Source organism: Callospermophilus lateralis, chromosome 10, assembly GCF_048772815.1.
Source record: "Callospermophilus lateralis isolate mCalLat2 chromosome 10, mCalLat2.hap1, whole genome shotgun sequence".
In the NCBI taxonomy this organism is placed as follows: domain Eukaryota; kingdom Metazoa; phylum Chordata; class Mammalia; order Rodentia; family Sciuridae; genus Callospermophilus; species Callospermophilus lateralis.
The window spans coordinates 39,225,750-39,233,291 of record NC_135314.1 but is presented as its reverse complement, the minus strand read 5'-3'; positions in this window follow the sequence as shown (position 1 = coordinate 39,233,291).

Sequence of the window (7,542 nt, the reverse complement as noted above, 5' to 3'; positions counted from 1 at the left end):
TTTTTTGTAGTTAGTGATACAATAATTGTTCCTAGGTCATTGAAATCATAAAGTGTGCACTCCCCTTTCTATGGCTTTTTATGAATTTGAAGGCAGACAGTGGTTCACACTCTGAGTACACAGATGACATGAAGTAGCTGGTAGCTTTAATAGTACCAGATGCTCAGGCCTCACACTCTCACAAGATTCAGATTCACCCTGTTAGACTTTTTTCAAATCTCCCAAGTGATTCAAAGTGCCAACAGGTTGGAGAACCAAGTCTTGCTCAAGAGCAGTGATTATCAAATTCCAGCATGTAAGAATCACCTGGGGGTTTAATCAAATGCATAATCTGGTGCCAAACTTCCAGAGATTTTGATGGAGTAGGTTCAAGTAGAGGTCCTATAACTACATTTTTAAAAATATCTTGGAGGTTCTTTGCCCATGGTCTATGCACTTTACCAGTTGAGAAAAAATAAGGCAGAGTCCTTAGATAGATAGATGTTCTACCTATTCAAGTACTAGTTTTTATGATTGATTTGTAAAGGAGTTTATCTTGGCTTATATAAACATGCTAATGTTCGGTTTTCAATGTGATTGAGAATAAATTATAGGAAAATTTCAACTTTATTAATAAGAAATTAAGCCACAAAATGCTGAAATGGCTTTCCTAATTTTGTAGGAGTTATTTAACTTCCAGAATCAATTCTCGTTTTTTGTTTAAATGTCTAAATCATCACAAACATTTCTAAACTTAAGCAACATTTAAAAAATATATTTAAAATATAAAGTCTCATTTTATCTAAGCTGTACTCAAATAAAGTTGCAGTGACCTAATTCTAGGATCAAAAACTGATGATAAATAAGAACTAAAAACCTAATGCTGAAATATGTTTGCATGAAAACTTGACACTTCTTTAAGAGGAAGAGTTGTCTAGTGGCTGCGATCCTGGGCTCAGATACCTAACTATGGAATGAATGTGAATTCTTGCTCTCCAACCTAATAGCTATGTTCTGCTAGGCCAGTTACTCAATCTCTCTGTTCCTCAGATTCCTCATTAGTCATGCAGTAATAATTCCTACTATAGATATTTCCGACCTCATAGGGTTTTTCAAAAGTAAATAGATTATTTTGTTGAAATTCTTAGAACAGTAGTAAGTATAATGTTATTTGCTGTGTGGTTTTAAATGTTGAATCGTTGACTTGTATCATTTGGAAAAAATGTAATGGATATGTTTAGGTCTATATTTTGATGTAATGCTATGATTACATTTTTAGTTAAATTTTATCAACTCTTCAGTTATAACAGATCATAGAGCACATTCAAAATCTCTTTCTGTTTAATCAAATGAGTTGAAATTGCATAATGAAGACATATTTCTCAAATGTAAAGGCATTGGTTTTATTTGGTTAAGCATGTACTTCTTCAAAAAAAAAGGATAGGGGGGGACCCTCACTTTGTAATAATATAGCAATATTAAAGAGAAAAGCCTTAGATTTAAAAACAAAGATTCCATCCTCCCAACCCCCCAAGAAAAAAGGAATGCTTTCAGGCCCCTTTGTAAGAACTTGGGATGCTGAGCTGAGCTGAATTTTATGCAATTACTCTGCTTGCCATAACTTTAGACACATAAAGAATGGATTCCAGGAGGGAAGCTGGTGTTAGGAGACATGTTCTTTATATAGTTCCAAAGGGGAAAATGAGTCAATCATTTCGGGACACCCTCACTCACGCGGTCCTAAGAGCCACACTGACATTCGTCATCAGCAGGGAGACCCAAGAGCTATGTCCAATCATTTGAACAAACTGCAAGTGAAAGACTCTAATGACATTGGATGACAGCCACAGAAAGTGGAGACATAGTCAATGCAATGAGCATCTCTGAAATGACAATAATTATGACCCAAAGAGTCTGTGAAGAAAGGCTGTAAGGACTATTTTTCGTCTCATCTAATGGTCATCGTTTGCTTTTAGCAACTTCACTGGACCACCTTGAATGGCTTTTTGGGCCTGATTTTATAATTTTCTCTCATCCTAAGTCACTCAACTGTACACAAATTCTCTTGAGGGGTGTGTGTGTGTGTGTGTGTGTGTGTGTGTGTATGTGCTCTCATGGGTATCTTTATTACTGTCACTTTGAAACAAAGTAAAGAATCAAAATATATGTGAATAAAAATATTAAGGTGAGTAGAGTAGAATTTTGGCCACCATACCTGTGCATGAAGTCTCTTGTTGCCTAGTTTTATGCTACTGATGGTTTGTAGCATAAAACTACCAAATTTAGAAAAGAAGAACCAAGACTGTCAAATTCTGGAGGTGATATTACATTTTATTCATTAAAAAAATTCAGTCTTTGCTGAGATTAGGAATGCATACTGTTACCTGCTGTTCTCATAGGGTAAATAATTTATATTCGCTTTTCCACAGAAAGAGCTTTGTTTTGGTTCAGAATTGGCTAGGGTATTTTATTTAGTTTTGTTCCTATTATTGTAGTTGCTTTATGAGGCCAGTAAGGATTTGTAGCATCAGCTTAATGGAATTACTTCCTGAACACTGAGTTGGCATAAGAAGCCTGAACTCTGTGTATATTTAGGAACAAGCAGCACATACCTCATTATTTGTGATCACTCCTTTCAACTCATTTCAAATGTGGCCTATATTTTGCCAAGTGTTTTAAACATTCACGTGTTTATTTCTTGGGTTGATAAAAACACTAGCAAATCTAACATTACTTGCAATACTAATAAATCTTTTATAATAAAGTTGTACTCATCCTTTAAAATAAAAGGCAAAGATAAAGAGAAGCACACTAAGCCATTCAATGTTTTGCTCATTTTCCTTTTCTTCTGCTTACTTTTGCTGAACTTCTGTTCATATTTCAATAATCCCTGGCTGCATTTTCTTTCCTTGTTCTCAGTCCAAAATACTGTGTGGAAAGAAAGAAGCAAAGATGAATATTTTAAGGTTGGAAAATAGCTATTTCAAATCCAGTTCTCAAACTTTATTTAAAAAGAGTCTTCCTTAAGAATTGTAGTATATAATAAACACTGATACATGCTTTAATTCCAACACTCCTCCTTGCACTCATAAGTTTAACTCCTTACAGTATAATTTATAAATTGTTTTTTAATGCAGCCAGCTCCTCCCATATGGGTTCTACCTCCACTTGGTGGCGATGTTGTAGAGAGGATTCAGCAGTGGGTGAGGGTTAGGCAGCCCCAGGTCCCTCTCAGTCTTTGGGCTAAATTGTGATTTACTGAATCACAGCCTGATAGTTATGTCTTAATTATTTAGAGGGCCTCATAGCCCTGGGACAGGCTCAGATTTCTAGTGCCAGAGAGATAAAACATGTTATGTATACTTACTCTTAACAAAAATAGCTACCATATAAATTTACCAAAAACCAGCAGAAATAAAGACAAATCTGTTATTTTCATTTTCTTCAAAATAATTGTAAAAATACATAATGTGTAAAATAAATAATATTAAAACAAAACTGAATTCATATGATATAAAAAGTTATGATACACTAAGTCCTACAAAGTCTGGATCTAATTTGCTACTACAGATTTGTTATCATATTCAATTTTTTTCGATGAAAGAAATATTGAAGCCAAAGTGAACTCATTTTTCCCTATAGATTCTATGTCTTTTAACACCTTAGTTTTTATGTTTATGCTGTTTCCTTTTGCCAGAATGCCCTCTCATAGCCCCCCAAACTCCTACAGTTCTCCCCTTCTTCAGTCTAGCCATCACTGTTTCTTACCCCGACTTACTTCATGACAACTGTATTTTAATTAACTGCATGCATGTCTGTCTTCAGAATAAAATGTGTGTTTATAAGAGGAGGGTCTATTTTCATACATTTTTTCAATGTTTTCTTACATTCCTTTCTTTCTTCTTGCCTTTTTCCCTTTCCCCTTCTTTTATAAGTAAGTATAACATGGCTATAATATATTTGGCATTGTGCAGATATTGTGGATATGATAAATTCAATGTAGTACTTATTCTCATAGTATTTGCAGTCTAGTAATAAAAAAGATCAAGATAATAATCTTTGTGTATGTGTGTGTGTGTGTGTGTGTGTATATATATATATATATATATATATATATATATATATATATACAGAGAGAGAGAGAGAGAGAGAGAGAGAGAGAGAGAGAACAAGCACCTGATAACCTGGTATGGTAATTCAGTGTCTGGATAACAATAAAACGTAAAAAATGCAAAGTAGCCACTCTGTTAAAAACACATCTTTTTTTAAAAAAATATGTATATATTAACTCTTTAATATTGATAATTACACAGGAAGTAGATACAATTGTTTTACAGGTAAAATAGATGATCATTTTATAGATAATACTTACAGATCTAAAGAGGTCAAAAATTTTATGTAAGACATATAGTTGTATTTCATCTAAGATGCTTTATTTTCACTGTAGGAATTTTAAAACACCATGTAATATTGCCTTTCATTATATAGAGAGCAGAAACATGCTTTAAATTAATTAAGTATTGAACCATTGAAACATCTTTCTATTAATTTGAAATCCAAATTTTAAATTAATAAATGATAATCTGATATAACATTTTAAGAATAATTATTTAAAAATTTTTCTCTTTAATTTATTTTTTAATTATATAATAAAATCAAATATATAGTCCAGGCACTTAAGTTTTTATTTATGCTTATATTCTTATATTCCCAGATAAAGTGCCCAGTTTTAAAAAACATAGATGTCATCTAAGTTTGTTTTATCCCCTTCAAATTATGGCATAGTTTTGGACATATATAAAGTTTATAATACAGATTTAACAAGTAGTTGTTATATTTCCAAAATGATTTGAGATTAGTGAAGTTTTCTTTTATAAATTCACTCTTTATTGAATTGTTTTTAACAAAGAAGACAAATCAAAATTATTGGAACTTTTTTCATAAGACATATAATTTGACTTAATGCCAAGATACTTATTGGTAAGTACAGTCTTAGACCCAAACACTCAATTAAAAATAACTTTCTGTGAGGCTTGAGGATCCAGCTCAAGAAAATACTGACACTCTAGAGGTTAATGTTATTATTGTCGATCATATTGTTCTTTTTTTTTTTTTTTTTTTTTTTTTTGGCCTCAGAGTTCAGTATTTTCTGATAGCATATGGACTTATTTTAGGCTCACTTGGTAGCTTTCCCATAGGGTAAATGCACATGTTTGTCAATGGAATGGCCTCTTTGACCTGCTGTCCTCTCCCATATGGTTGTCCAGCTCCAGCTCTTCCCTACCCTGGCTCTTCCCCTCAATGTCATTCTCCAGGCCTTCTCTCAGGCTCACCCATCTCATGACTGAAATCCTACCATAAAACCTTCTCAAAATGCCTCCCCAAATTTTATTTTCTCCTCATCTTTTTTGGTTTCTTTTTTTTTTTAGATTAACATAGATTTCAGAAATTTATTGTATCTTCAAACCACAGTTATTTTTCTGCCTTTTTCCCATATCATACTCCTTAAAAACTGTAATGCAATTCTATCCCCCATAGCCTCACATCATGACTTGAACTTAGTGATCAGCAAAATTCCTTTTGAACGAATGAATTTTGAGTATGTAATGAACATATATTTAGTGCACATTCACTAAGTGTGCATTATGATTTTAATAGAAACATTTTATTACCTCTTGTAAGTCAAACATACATCAGACACTCCTATAGTACTTATATAAAGAAATTGGTGTATGACTACATTGTTGTCTAGGGCTTTTGTCTATTTGAAACTGAATAAAGGCTTTTAAAATATGGTTCATTCTCTCTATCCAAAGGTTCCACACCTGTGGATTTAACCAAACACCAATGGAAAATATTTTTAACAAATTTCACCTGTATTAAACGTACATTTTCCTTGTTGTTATTCTGGAAACATTACACTATAAGAACCATTTGTGTAGTATTTGCATTGGATTAAGTATTGTCTATAGATGATTTAAAGTATATGGGGGGATTTGTGTAGATTATATGCAAATTTTATGCCATTTTCTATAAGGGACTTGGACAACCACAGATTTAAGTATCTATGGAAATTCCTGGAACTAGGGTCCTAAGGCTACCAAGGGAAATTCAGTTTGTTTATTTGTAAAGTCCATGAATAATAAAATGAATACATGCCCACCACAGTTAATCATACTAAATTGTGCTTCATTTAATACATGGTGTTAGGTTAATGCTTTAAGTCAAAGATTTACAAATAGTTGTGTCTCTTGAATCAGCAGAATTCCATGAATCCATGCTACTTCTGTTCCCTAGAAACCCTTTGCTCAAGATTTCATTGATAGGATATGGAATATATCAAAGTATATAGGAGATAGGAATTTTTTTCTTGGTAAGTTCCATGTGTGCTAACCTATGGTACATCAATATTTATGTGAGAACTCAGCTTTTCTGAAGGTTACTTAAGGTCTTAGAGTTGGAATGCAAAGCACCTGAATTCATAAGTGACCATCCCAGATGTAATATGCTATGAATTTAGGCAACTCTGTAGACTAGTAACTGAAAAATGGTAATTATATTTTAGAGCTATGTTTGTTGATTTTGTCAACAAATATTAATTATGCAAATAAAATTTAAAATGTTGCCTTTTAAAGCTAATAAAAGTCTTTATTTGTTTTTTCATGACATTTTCTTCTTATGTGTAATTATAGAATTTTATGTAGTATGAAAGATGCTCCATATTCTTGGAATATAAGTAAATTGATAGCAAGGGAAGGTGATTCAGAAATGTATGGAAAGTTAAGATATTCTAGATTTGGGGAGGCAACTATCTGCAATAGGAATGGGATTAATTTTTAGTTTGAAATCTGAGTTTGAATTGTGGCTGTGAAAAATGTATAATCCATAAAATAAAAAACACTACAGGGTTCAAATTTTAGAAAAATAACTTTCTACATGATGTGAATGATGTTTTGGAGGAAGAAATGATTGCTGGCAAAATTAATTTGATGCTGTTAGATGTGAACAGGAAAAAGTATTGCATAAAGTATATATAGAAAATTTTCAAGAAATCTAAGGAAATTAAAAGAGAAAAACTATAGATGAGAATGATTCTCAAGTTTCTGATTTTTGATAAGTGCATGGATACAGTGACTGCAATACTCTATGTATGCACTTCCTTAAATTTGCAAAAAATGGCATTTAATATAAAGAAAAATGTTGATAAATTTTTATGGGAAAGGAACACATGGGGGAAGAAAAGATGGAAATATTTTTCTGGAAATATTAACTTTTGGAATAATATAACATTTTAAGTATTCAAAAACATAAAATAGAATTGAAAATGAAATATATTGAAAAAATATTCCTTAAAAGTGTAAAGTCAACTGAACAAATATATATTTGTATATTTGTATGTTTTTCAGGTTGTTGACAAATATGTGGAGAAAATAACTATTTTTTTTGTGTGTGTATGTGTGTGTGTGTGTGTGTGTATTTAACCTTATACATGAATGAAATTTACTTCTCATTCTTCTGGAGGTTGAGTAGCTCAAGATCAAGGTTCTAGAAGATTTGGTATCC